This window comes from Equus caballus, chromosome 7 (genome assembly GCF_041296265.1).
Source record: "Equus caballus isolate H_3958 breed thoroughbred chromosome 7, TB-T2T, whole genome shotgun sequence".
Lineage (NCBI taxonomy): Eukaryota > Metazoa > Chordata > Mammalia > Perissodactyla > Equidae > Equus > Equus caballus.
Window position 1 is genome coordinate 22,448,427 of NC_091690.1, and position 6,081 is coordinate 22,454,507.

Consider the following 6,081-nt stretch of genomic DNA (forward strand, 5'->3'; position numbering starts at 1 on the left):
AAGTGAATGTTCTTGTCACTTTCAGTTATTAAAAACTCAGTCCAGTCAGCTTAAAACTCCAAATCCATATCTGATTCAAAGCTTTTCCTCCCCACCATAAGCCCCAGGAAGATTGTGGCGCTAGGGACCGAAGGTGGAAGGAGCTAGAAACATAGTCTCTTCTTTTACTTCTGCTCCTCCTCTCGCTTCTGGGTCTAGCTTTCCAGGCTTAGGGGCAGGAAAGAGGGACAGGGAGGTGGGAGGCATCTCAGCATGGCTGAGGGCCAGTGGTGGTGAGGAGGCATGTTGGATCTTGGCCTGGTTCAGTCTGGACCATGTGAGGCTAGTGCTGAAGTGGTAGTCTCCACGTGGAAGGTAGGATGATAATTTGGAGCAATGCTCCATTCAACCTGGGTCTCCTCTCACACAAGGACCCACTCAGAAAAGAGGTGGCAAAGTCCCCCTCAATCTGGGCTATGGCTCCCAGTCTTCTCTGAGTGGAGACTCTCCTCACTTGTGGCAACCACCTGGGCAGCTCATAGCTCCTGACCCTTCTCATTCCATGCTTCTTTAGGTGGAACCACAGGAAAGGCTGTGGGCTTCCTCTGTGTTCTCCAGGGTCTAAGGGGAACTGGGATGGGGTACCTCCAGTCCTTCCTTCCCAGGTTCTCTACAGTCCCTTCTCCCTCTGCTGGCATGGGCCATTTTATAGGCCTCTTACAGAAATCTCTAGACCAGAAGTAGCCAGTGGTCTTTGTATGTATGTCTTCCTACGGGAAGAAAAGGGAACTGTCCATCATCATGAACACTGTAAGGTTGGCTGCTCTGGTGCCATCTCCCCTTATTCCCCAGTCCTGTCCTTCTATAAAAAAGGGTGGAGGAACAAGGGTCAGGATGGAGTGTGGGTTGAAGATGGAAAGCTGGTTCGGCAATGTATGGTTTTCAAACCGCATTGTCATATTGCCAGGATGCGCTGGCTCTGCTCCTGAGCAGCTCTCTATAGAATGCAGGGTTTCTCAGTGCCTCTTGTCCACTGCTTTAGTTTGGACTTTAGTCACAATTCCGGGACACCGGATAAATCCCCCTCACCATCTTGTTGTAGATGTACCAGTCATGGTCCTCAACAGTATTTTTATAATTGCAAAACCAGATTGCACATGGCTATTTCTTGTAGTAGCACTGGATAAAAGCTGAGGGCAAGACTAGGCAATTTGGAATTAAAGGAAAAATAGCCACAGAAAGCAAGAGAGACAGAGCCCAGAGCCCTGTGATGTCAGAGTGGGGGAGGGGGAAGGGTGGACAACAAGGAGAGTAGGCGCTCTCATGCCTCCAGGGTCTTTAGAGTCAAGAGACCTCTCTGTCCAGTCTTGTCTGTTGTCAGGGGGAATCAGACATCTCATGAAAAGCAGAGAGTTGTGGAGAAAGGGACCCTAGTGAAACCCTCTCACCTGCCTCCATCCTCCAAACGCAAATGTCACATCTAATTGAGTTGATGCTCTGGTTGAAGTCCCTCCATCCCCCTGTAACTGGCCACAATAGTCCATATGGTCACTTCCCAGAGCCTGAGCTTTCACAGGCTGATGGGGTAAGTGCAGAGGTGGCCATGAAATGGGACAGGGGTGGCTAGGGATTGTTTCCAGCCCCTAGCATCAATGAGGAAAGGAAGCCTAGATAAGAAGGCTTCTTCCCTCTCCCCTCCAAGCTCTCCGGCACAGTGTCTTGAAATAAGATCCTCAATATTGCAATTACAGCCAGAGTGTTGGGACCCTTGGGATTCATTAGTTTTGACTTCAGCGGCATTGATTTCTTGTTTAGTAATTAGCTTACCAGAGCCCCTGATGGCATAATCACTCCATTTACATAATTAAGACATAAATCTTGAGCCTGGATAGCAGCCAGGACACTAAGGACACTGGACACTAAGGACAACAGGTACTCGGCAGCTTGTAGCCCCGGTTCCACACTCTTACCAGCTGATCTCATTTTCCTCAGTGACTTCAACACACTGAGAACTTCCCCTCAGAAACGTGTTTTTGGTGAAGGCTTATACCAAGGAGATCAATCCATTTAAACAAGGCTTAGAGGGAGGCTGAGATGGTTTTAAAATATGCTCACAATTTCTTTGACACTTGTTCATTCAGAAAGAGGAGTCTAATTCCTCTTCCCTTCACTGTGGGCCAGGATCAGTGGCTTGTTTCTAAGGAATAGAATGTAGCAGAAGTGATGGTGTGTAATTTCCAAAGCCAGTTCAAAAGGCATTGCTCTCTTTCTCTCTCTGTCACTCATCTTGTTCTGGAGAACTCAACCACCGTGTTGTGACAATATTCAAGCAGCCTGTGGAGAGCCCACACTGAGGGAGAAACTGCGGCCTTCTTTCGAAGACTGGCACCAACTCGCCAGCCACACGAGTGAGCCATCTTGAAGTGGATCCTCCCGCATCAGTTGAGCCTTGAGACACAGCCCTGGCTAACATCTTGATGACCGCCTCATGAGAGAGCTCAAGTCAGAATCACCCAGCTAAGCCATTTCTAAATTTATGATCCTCAGAAACTATGCGGATAATAAATGTTTATTGTTGTTTTAAGCCATCAAGTTTTGGGCTAATTTCTTACCCACATAATTAATACAGAGTCCATTTCTCTATCCAATGCTGCTTCTTCAGGAAAGAAATGGTCTGATATTAAGACAAAGATGTCTAAAAATGTTCATACTTGAGCCAGCCCTGATGGTCTAGTGGTTAAAGTTTGGCGCACTCTGCTTTGGCGGTCCAGGTTCAGTTCCCGGGTGCAGAACACCACCACTTGTCTATCAGTAGCCATGTTGTGGCAGCAGCTCACATAGAAGAACCAGAAGAACTTACAACTATATACAACTATATACTGGGGTTTTGTTGGGGGGAAAGGAGGAAGATTGGCAAGAGATGTTAGACTAAGGCTAATCTTCCCCTGCAAAAAAAAAAAAAAAAAGTTCATACTTTGTGATGCAGCAACTTCTCTTGTAAGACTTGATCTGATAAAAATATGTTAAAAATGTAAAGATACACACAAAATTGCAAAATACTTGTATAAATGTGTTCATTGCAGCATCCTTTGTAATAGCAAAAACTGAAAGCCATTGACATTTCCATCAATAGAATTCAAATAAATAAATTATGGAGAAAAACTGAATAATTCTATGTAAGCATTAAAGAAATTGAATGAGTAGTAAAGAAAAATACGTATTGCTGAATGCAAACTCTAAGTCAAGATGGTTTCACCAGTGAGTCTATCAGCAATTAATGGAAGAATTACTTGAATCTTTATACAATCATGAGGAATAAAAAAATAAGAGAACCCAACTTAAGTATAACCTTGATACCAAAGCCTGACAGAAATATTGAAAGAAAGGAAAATTATAGGCAAGTCTCACTCATGAACACATATGCAAAAATTTTCAAAAAAAATTTTAGAAATTGAATCCAACAATTTATAGAAAGATATAGATCATGAATAAGTTGGATGTGATACAGAAATGCAAGGCTGAGTCCACATTAGAAAAATCAGCCAAGGTAATTTACCTTATTAATAGGATAAGGAGAAAAATCATGCGACTATCACAATCGATGTGGAAAAAATCTTGATAAAATGCAACATTCATTTATAATTTTAAGGAAAAATCATTTAGCTGAATAGAAACAGAGAGAATGCTTTCTTTTATTATTATTATTTAAGACCTTTATTAACGGGTGCTTGCAGTTTGTGGACTCTTTTGAAAAAATCAAATTGTAAACTTTTATTACAAATTTAAAATGAGACTCTTAAAAATCTCCACTTGACTAGGCATAAAACAATTTAAAAACCTTTAAAGATGTATTGAGAAAAACCAAGCTTTGAAAAAAGTTTGTCATTACCAAAGAGAGACATCTTTCCATATAAATAACAAAAACCCCAAGCTGTATAAACATTGCAGATAGTTCTAGTTATCTGGTCAACAGACAAAAATCAAGCATTTAAGGTCTTCAGCTCCAGTCTTTTCCTCATTTCTTATTGCTGGAATTTCATGTTCATCTCTTCTTGTTGGATGACTAAACCCGACGGTGGTGGAGATGGTAAGCACCAGTTACTCAGCCCCGCTCTGCTCAGCCTCGGGAGCTGACGAATTCTCAGCTGGTGGATCTGCTGCTTTGTCTCTTTGCTGTCTCGTGGTTGAGGATTTTCTGGGCTACTGCATCGGTAATTGAAGTTGCGGCGGTACCAGTGTGGAGGCGGCTGCTGACCTTGAGTCTCCTCTCCTTGGTTTTCCTTATCTTCTTCACTGCTGTCCTCTCTGAGCTGTCTTTGGCGAGGAAGGCCCCTGCGGAATGGTGGCCTCTAACCCTGATACATGTTCTGTCCCACTGGTCTACCTTGCTCTCCTGAACCCTGGTTGTCAGCCCCCTCTATCCCATCTCCCTGCACAGGAGGGTTGGAATATTGTGGTCGATGCCCAGAGAGTCTCTGCAGGTAGTAGGGTAGGCACTGTGGCCTGTGGTGGGGCTGGCACTGTTGGGCCTGGCCTTCGGGAGCACTGTCCAATCCCTCATTCTTTCTCCCACTCTCACTGCTCTGGTCATTCTGTTGTAATTGCTTGGAGCACCCCTGCTGTGTGGGTAGTCAATCTTGGTTCCGGTTTGCTGTGTATTGACTTCTTGCACTGGAACTCCAGCAGGTTCTGTAATGTTTGCTGACTCCACACCTGGTTATCCTCAATAATATCGAACTCCACAGTCCATCTCCTACGCTGTGAAGATAGCTCCTGGGGTTATCTACGGCAGTCTGGTAGGCAAATAAATACATCTTCCTTGGTGTCATTCCTATTGATGAAATCATATCCGTTTCTTACATTCAGCCATTTTACTGTTCCCGAAACTTTCCTTGTGAGGACTTTCTTGACACTGCAGAGGTGAGGGCACCCTGGCTGCAGCTCTGTAGGCCGCTGCAGGTGGCATCAGGCTTGGTGTGGGCAGTGCCAAGGGTGGGAGCGGCAGGGTGCTGGGTCTCAGCCTTGCTGCTTGTGGTTGCAGTGATGGTGCCTGGGGCTGGCTGTGGAGGCTGTGGCTCCTTCTGGGTGTCATGGTAACTAGGTTGGCAGAGGCAGTGGGGCTGCTCAGGGTTCTCTGAGAGGGAGCTTTCTTAAAGTGGTAAAGAATAGTTATAAAACGTTGACTAAGACAAGGATGTCTGGTATAACAATTACTGTCCAACATTGTCCTAGAGATCCTCTCCAGTGCTTTAAGGCAAGAAAAATAGATACAAGCTACAAAGATTGTAAATGAAGAAATAAAACTGTCACTATTCACTGGTGAAATTATTGTGCACCTGGAAAATCCAGAAGAATCTACAATTAAACTATTAGCGTTGGTTTGCTGGATACAAAACTAATATTTTTTAAATGATACTTTTGTATGTCAGCCACTAACAGAAAATGAAATTTATGAAAGACACCTTTCATAATGGCATCAAAAATAGCATCAACTGGGGCTAGCCCCATGGCCGAGTGGCTAAGTTTGCGCGCTCCGCTGCAGGCGGCCCAGTGTTTCGTTGGTTTGAATCCTGGGTGCGGACATGGCACTGCTCATCAGACCATGCTGAGGCAGCGTCTCACATGCCACAACTAGAAGGACCCACAACGAAGAATATACAACTATGTACCGGGGGGCTTTGGGAAGAAAAAGGAAAAAATAAAATCTTTAAAAATAAATAAATAAATAAATAGCATCAACTACTGGGTCCGGGCTGGTGGCACAGTGGTTAAGTTCGTACATTTTGCTTTGGCGGCCCAGTCTGGACCCCAGGTGCGGACCTACACACCACTTGTCAAGCCATGCTGTGGCAGGTGTCCCACATATAAAGTAGAGGAAGATGGGCACGGATGTTAGCTCAGAGCCAGTCTTCCTCAGCAAAAAGGAGGATTGGTGGCAGATGTTAGCTCAGGGCTAATCTTCCTCAAAAAAAAAAAGGAGGCAGACATTGAAAAAAAATATATATCAACTACCTAGGAATTAAGTTCTCTTCCATTAAGCCAAACATTACAGAGTTTTGCAAAAATGTAAAACAAAGTCAGCTATCTCTGTGCATTGACTCT

General features: G+C 44.4%; 1 pseudogene; it reads right to left on the bottom strand.

The window, feature by feature from the left end:
• Positions 1-4,077: 4,077 nt before the first annotated feature.
• LOC100070686 (Y-box-binding protein 1 pseudogene) lies at positions 4,078-5,487 on the bottom strand (annotated as a pseudogene).
• Positions 5,488-6,081: the final 594 nt, after the last annotated feature.